Source organism: Myotis davidii, unplaced genomic scaffold (assembly GCF_000327345.1).
Source record: "Myotis davidii unplaced genomic scaffold, ASM32734v1 scaffold46, whole genome shotgun sequence".
Lineage (NCBI taxonomy): Eukaryota > Metazoa > Chordata > Mammalia > Chiroptera > Vespertilionidae > Myotis > Myotis davidii.
The window spans coordinates 4,427,834-4,435,091 of NW_006383006.1; positions in this window are offsets into that span (position 1 = coordinate 4,427,834).

The window sequence follows — 7,258 nt, forward strand, 5'->3', positions numbered from 1 at the left end:
GCACCCCCGGGCTACCCCGGGCCCGAGCCCGAGGATCGGGATGGGTCCCCGGGATGGGCACCCCAGCCACGCCCCTCCTTCCCCAAAACACAATCCAGCGTCTTTTCAAACCCCAAACTCCAGGTCCTTCCCCTGAAAGCCTTGCTGGAAGCCTCCACCGCATCCCAACTTCTGTCCAGACTCGGACTCCGAAGCCCAGCACCTGCCTCCCGGGATATAAAGCGTCTCAATGCCTCAGACACTCCAGCCCCCAGCCCTCTCCCCCCACAGTGTCCTGACTCGGTGACTCGGGGCTCCCGGAACCCCTCGGATCTCCTGGAACCCCTCGTGCTTCTTTCATGAGCCTTTCACCCAGTTTCCCCAATTCATGCTTCACTTCCCACCCCTTTATCTCCAAGGCCTTGGGCCTTGAGTCTTGAGTTTTCCAAGCTCTTCTTGGTAATCCTCGGGTTGTATCTGCTTTGCCAAAGCCCAGTAGCCCACATCTTTGGGAGTTGTTCTTCTTCCTAGTTGCTTCCTCAACTTCTACCCCCCACCCCACCCCCCAGGGCATGTTATGAAAGTTGGCTGTATTATTACAATAGCCAATAAAACATTAGTTATTGCCGGAACCGGTTTGGCTCAGTGGATAGAGCGTCGGCCTGTGGACTGAAAGGTCCCGGGTTCGATTCCGGTCAAGGGCAAGTGCCTGGGTTGCGGGCACATCCCCAGTAGGGGGTGTGCAGGAGGCAGCTGATCGATGTCTCTCTCTCATCGATGTTTCTAGCTCTCTATCTCTCTCCCTTCCTCTCTGTAAAAAATCAATAAAATATATTTTTAAAAAAACATTAGTTATTAATAGGACACCTTGCACACAGTAGGCGCTCTGTAAATAAATAGGCAGATGCCTGTGAAATAATTTCCTCAGCGCTTGGCCTGTCCCACAACCAGTAATCACTAGGGTGGCTGTGCCCACGGACATCCTGTCGCGCAGATGCAGAGCTGGTTCCAAATCTAGGCTTCCAGACGTTGCCCTCCCCTTGCCCTGGTCTTGACTTGGGCCCTGGGGCTCACTCCGGAGGGCCCTTCCCAGAACTCCGGGGCGGGGAGGAGGGACAAGCCACTTAGGCCCCTGTTTTTCCACAGCCACATGGGATCTTCCCAGGGATCTTTCCGAGCAGCCGGAGCCTGCCTCTTCCTCACTTGGCCCCATCAGTGCTTGTTTGTTAATTACTAGGAAAACAACAAGAGTGCTGGAGGAGCCTCAGACCCAGGTGGGGGCGCCCCCAGGCGGCAGCACGGGGAGAGACTCCGGAAGCGCTGTCTGTTGCATCGCAGGGGCCGAGTCTTCGGTTTAGCTGAGCGCTCTACCAATTTTCTTGGACACTGTGGGATGGCTCCAGGACCCTTTCTTAAAGGGAAAATAAAAGTTTTTTTTGTTCTGTTCTAGAACCCACAGATTCTGAGCTTGGGCCGAATCGGATCAGGGCAGGCAGACAATAGTCTGGGACTGAAACCAGATTCGCAAGGGCCGCTACAAGGGCGATGTGGCTGCTGCCCGTCCTGCTCTTGATTGAGCACTTGTCACTCCTCAAGGCTCTCGCCCCCACCTCTCCTCTCCTCAGGACTACACATGTGCAGCGGAAGGAAGCCTCCTTTTTTAAAAAAAGTATATTTTATTGATTTTTTACAAAGAGGAAGGGAAAGGGATAGAGAGTTAGAAACATTGATGAGAGAGAAACATCCATCAGCTGCCTCCTGCACACCCGCTACTGGGGATGTGCCTGCAACCTAGATACATGCCCTTGACCGAAATCGAACCCAGGACCCTTCAGTCCGCAGGCCAATGCTCTATCCACTGAGCCAAATCGGCCAGGGCAGGAAGCCTCCTTTTATTGACTCTGACTGATGTTGGAAAGACCCTTCCTAGAGAATGGTAAACCCAGAGCCCAAGCCCAGCCTTCCACTTCCTTCCCTCCCCGCATCCCCTCCCTGCTACTTCCTGAACTCTGACAAAGAATCCCAGCCCAAGGGCCATCATTTCCCACTCGTCAAATTGGCTTCTCCGACATGTCATGGATGCCATTGCATTCTTTACTCAGAGCCTTGTCCAACTTCCTATCTCAGCTGCAGACCTGAGGCACGGCACTGTGCCCCTCCAGCAGCACACTTCCCCTGTGGGGCCAGGAGCCCTGAGTTCCTGCTTCCTCTGCCCCTCCTTCTGAATCCCTCCCAATTCTTAGTATTTCTACTTGCGGAGTAGTGCGGACTATAGGGTCATGATCTTCAGAGTTCCCAGATCCTACATAGGATGCTTGCCTTCCTGAGCCCTCACTCACACCCATTCTTCTTACCTATCTCCTCTCCCCCCACCCCCCATGGTATAGAACTTACTTTAACGGTATGCAAGCAGGTGTGATTTTGTGGGAGAGGTGTGTAGGTGGGTGAGAGGGTGTGCATTGTGATATATGAGGGAGGGTGTGCATTTATGCAAACTCTAAATGTGACTGACGCTATGTGGGTGGATGGGGAGAAAGTGTGTGTGTGCGCGCGCGTGTGTGTGTGTGTGTGTGTGTGTGTGTGTGTGTGTGTGTGACTGGAGGAGGTTGGCTGCCTATGCCTGCAAAAATCTCCCTTCCTTCCATAAACGCATTGCTTGGAAGGAAACTAATCAAATCAACAGGAAATGTATTTGACCTAATGCAGGCGCAGCTGTCCCAACAATTCCTGTCCTCAGAACAGAACAGGGGCCAGCTATGATCTATCCCCGGGGAGTAAGAAGGGCCTGCAAGGGAGAGGAAGGGCCCAACAGTCCCTTATGGATGGAGCTAGCTAGGTTGAACGCTAGCATTTCCTTACTCAGGTCAATTAAGTATCTGCCCACTCTCTGCCTTCTCAGGAAGCAGTGGCTTCGTTTTCAGAGTTGGGGGGCAGGGCAGGGGTGCGGGGGACAGGACTGGGGACAGTAGACCAAGAGGATACCAAGGTGAGCCATGGAGTCCTGGTAGTTTCCCCAGCCCTATGCCCAAGGACCTATTCTTTCCCAACTACTGGTTAAAGAGGTGAGAGTTGGGAAGTTTCACTTAAGGAATGGGGCAGGCCACAGATTATGTTCTTCATCATCTTAGAGCAGTGGTTCTCAACCTTCTGGCCCTTTAAATACAATTCCTCATGTTGTGACCCAACCATAAAATTATTTTCGTTGCTACTTCATCACTGTAATGTTGCTACTGTTATGAATCGTCATGTAAATATCTGATATGCAGGATGGTCTTAGGCGACCCCCGTGGAAGGGTCGTTTGACCGCTGAAGGGGTCGCGACCCACAGGTTGAGAAGCAGGGAATCTGTGCCGTGGGGCTTGGGGGAAAACGACCTGCAGGTGTGGTTCCAGGGGTGGTGGGGATGGTTGCTGTGCCTGCTAAACACACCGCGCCTGAAATTCCTCAGCCAAAAACAGTGCCACTCCGTGCCGAAGATGAAGCAGAAAGGTAACTCCCTAGAAGTTTGATTTGTAATCACAGGGGACTTTCAAACAATGAGACTTCCCCCCAAAAGCAGATTTAGGAAGTAGGAAGAGAGCAATAAGTTTGGGGTTTCTGAACCAGCAGACGAGTCCAAATGTGGGAAAGAAAAAAATTTGTCCTCTTCAAAATTTCACTTAGGGATGGCAGAGTTTCGCCTAAAGAGGAAGTGTTTCATGTGTGAGTGTGAGTGTGAGTGTGAGTGTGTCTGTGTGTCTAAATACCCCATATCTGGCCCTGGCCAGTGTGGCTCAGTTGGTTGGCCTGTTGCCAGTACACCAAAAGGTGGCAAGTTCGATTCCTGGTCAGAGCACATATCCAGGTTTTGGGTTAGATCCTGGTCCGGGCACCTACAGGAGGCAACACAATGTTCCTCTCTCTCTCTCTCTCTCTCTCTCTCTCTCTCTCTCTCTCCTTTCCTTTCTCTCAAATCAATAAAAATATCCTTGGGTGAGGGTTTAAAAAAATTATATCTGGCTGTCTGTATTTCTCTTTTTGACTTGACCCTCTCTAACTGCAGCCTGGCAACTGAGGCATTTCTGACTCTATTTTTATTAAAAATGTTTTTTAAAAATATATATTTTATTGATTTTTTACAGAGAGGAAGGGAGAAGGATAGAGAGTTAGAAACATCGATCAGCTGCCTCCTGCACACCTCCTACTGGGGATGTGCCCGCAACCAAGGTACATGCCCTTGACCGGAATCGAACCTGGGACCTTTCAGTCTGCAGGCAGACGCTCTATCCACTGAGCCAAACCGGTTAGGGCTGGAGTGGATCTTTGATTACAAAATCCACATTTTTAACCGGTTAACAGTTAATCCGCACTATTAACTGATGAATAGTTAATCGGCATTTTTAACCAGTTAATAGTTGATCGGCATTAACTGGTTAATAATTACTCTGCATTATTAACCGGTTAATAATGCGGATTTTGTAATCAAAGAAAACATGATAATTTCAAGAGAAGCATCAAAAGTGCTTTAATCACCGAAACCAGTTTGGTTCAGTGGATAGAGCGTCGGCCTGCGGACTGAGGGGTCCCAAGTTCGATTCCAGTCAAGGGCATATACCTCAGTTGTGGGCACATCCCCAGTGGGAGATGTGCAGGAGGCAGCTGATCGATGTTTCTCTCTCATTGATGTTTCTAACTCTCTATCTCTCTCCCTTCCTCTCTGTAAAAAATCAATAAAATATATATATATATTTTTAAAAGTGCTTTATTCAAAGTAATGTCCATCACTAGCTACACATTTCCCCCATCTTTCAGGTAATTTATGGATACCGTCCCAATAGAACTTTTCTTGTTTTGAGGCAAACCATTCAGAGACCCAATTTTCCACTTCTTCGTACGTTTTGAAGTGCTGCTCAGAAAGTGCATGTGCCATCGATCGGAACAAGTGGTAATCTGAAGGAGCAAGGTCTGGTGAATATGGCAAGTGGGTTAATACTTCCTTAACTGGTTTTGAAGTGTGTGATAGTGCATCATCATGAAGCAAAATTACTTTGCCACGTCTTCTGGAACATTCTGGTCATTCACGATCAAAGCGTGGTTGAAATTGATTATTTGTTGTCCATATTGATCAGTATTAACGTTTCCACCTGGTTTTAGAAGCTCATAATACACCACACCTTCCCGATCCCACCAAACACAGAGCATTGTCTTCTTTCCGAAGCGATTTGGCCTTGCAGTCGATGTTGATGGTTGACCTGGATCAACCCATGATTCTGTGCATTTGGGATTCTCAAAATAAATCCACTTTTCATCGCCAGTCACAGTTCAATGCAAAAAAGCCGTTCTTTCATGCCGTTGAAGCAACATTTTATTGATGACTTTTTGGTTTTCCATTTGTCTTTCGTTCAGTTGATGTGGCACCCATTTTCCTTCCTTTAAAATCGTTCCCATTGCTTATAAACGACTGGAAATTGTTTACTGAGCAACGTTTAATCTTTCTGCAAGTTGTTTTTGAGTTTGACACGCAGCTTCATCCAAAAATGCTTGTAATTGTTGGTCTTCAAACTTTTTCGGTTGATCTGGATGTTCTTTGTCTTTCGCATCGAACTCATCACTTTTAAAGCATTTAAACCAGCATTCACAAGTATCTTGAGATGGAGCATGTTCACCATAAGCTTCCCAAAGTATTCAGCAGCACTTTTCTTCAAAATAAAGTAATGAATTAAAACTTCCCACAAATGCTCTCTTTTTTTGGCACGAAATTTGACATTTTTAAGTGTAAAAATATCTATGATATTAACACCTTCAGAAAATTTGATATATGAAGTTTTGAAGCTTGTTGTCAATATAACAAAATACCATACATATCAAATCACATATATATCAACATATGTGTAACTCTATCTATTGAAAAAAATCCTCATTATTAACTGGTACATCTAGTTCTATAGAATACCTGGAAACTTGTTGGAAATGCAAATTCTTGGGTCCTATTACAGACCTACCAAATCAGAAACTTTTAAGGATGTGGCCCAGCAACCTGTTTTAACAAGCCCTCCAGGTGATTGGTGCCTGCTGAAGTTTGAAAACCACTGGACTAATTATTGGCTGCCCTAAGATGGCCTTCAATCAAGCAATGACTTACTAAGGTCCTTGCATAGCAATATGCTTGGTGTTGGGCAATCTGCTGACTGTTATGGAAAAGAAGGCCTGATGCCCGCAAGGAACTTATAGTCTATTCAAGGGAACAAAACACATGCTAGTTATAGTTGATATTTAGTAGTGCTTCCCAACATGTCACACAAGTGGTACAGATGGAATGTTCCAAGAAAAGTTCAGTGACTAACCAAGTTGGCCAAGGTTTTAGAGTTGACTCCAACTAGGCCTTAAAAGAAGAGAAACGAAATAGATCCAGAGACATAGAAGCACAGAACAGACTGCAGAATCTCAGAGGGAAGGCAGGGGAGGGTGGGTGGGTGGGAAGAGATCAGCCAATGAACTTGTATGCATATGTGCCTAACCCATAGACACAGACAATAGGGTGGAGAAGGCCTGGTGTGGAGGGGGGACATAGAAATATGGAACAGACTGCGGAATCTCAGAGGGAAGGCTGAAGTGGGTGGGAAGAGATCAATCAAAGAACTTATATGCACAACCCATGAGAACAGACAATAGTGTGATGATGAAGGCCTGGGGCAGGGGGTGCAGGAGGGCTAGAAGAGGTCAATGAGGGAGGAAGGGGGGTGTATGTAATACTTTCAACAATAAAGATTTAATTAAAAAAAAAAAAGAAGAGCAAGGCCCTGGCCATTGTGGCTCAGTTGGTTGTGCACCTAAAAGTTGCCCATTCAATTCTGGGTAAGGGCACATGCCGGGGTTGCAGGCTTGATCCCCAGTGGGGGTGTGCAGGAGGATGGATTACTCACTCTCACATCAATGTTTCTCTCCCTCTCTTACTCCCTTCCTTTCTCTAAAAATCAACTTAAAGAAAAGAAGAAGAAAGACTTTGGAATAGGGTGGAAGGGAAAACAAGAGTTCCAGTGAGGGGCACTGGCATGCACAGAGGCAGACCGCTCCCTGCGGAAGTCGCCTCGCGGGCAGCGGGACTGCTTTCTGATGTCTTCCCACCGCAGCTGCGCGCTGGCCTTTGGGCGCGGTGATCCGCGCGGGAGGGACACCCTCTGCCTCTGTCGCGGGTGTTGTGGGTGGACAAGGGCCTGTGCCGGACGGACACCCGCAGGATGCGTTCTGTCGGCACAGAACTCACGCCGTGGAGACGAGGCCAGCGGAGCGCCTGGGCGCT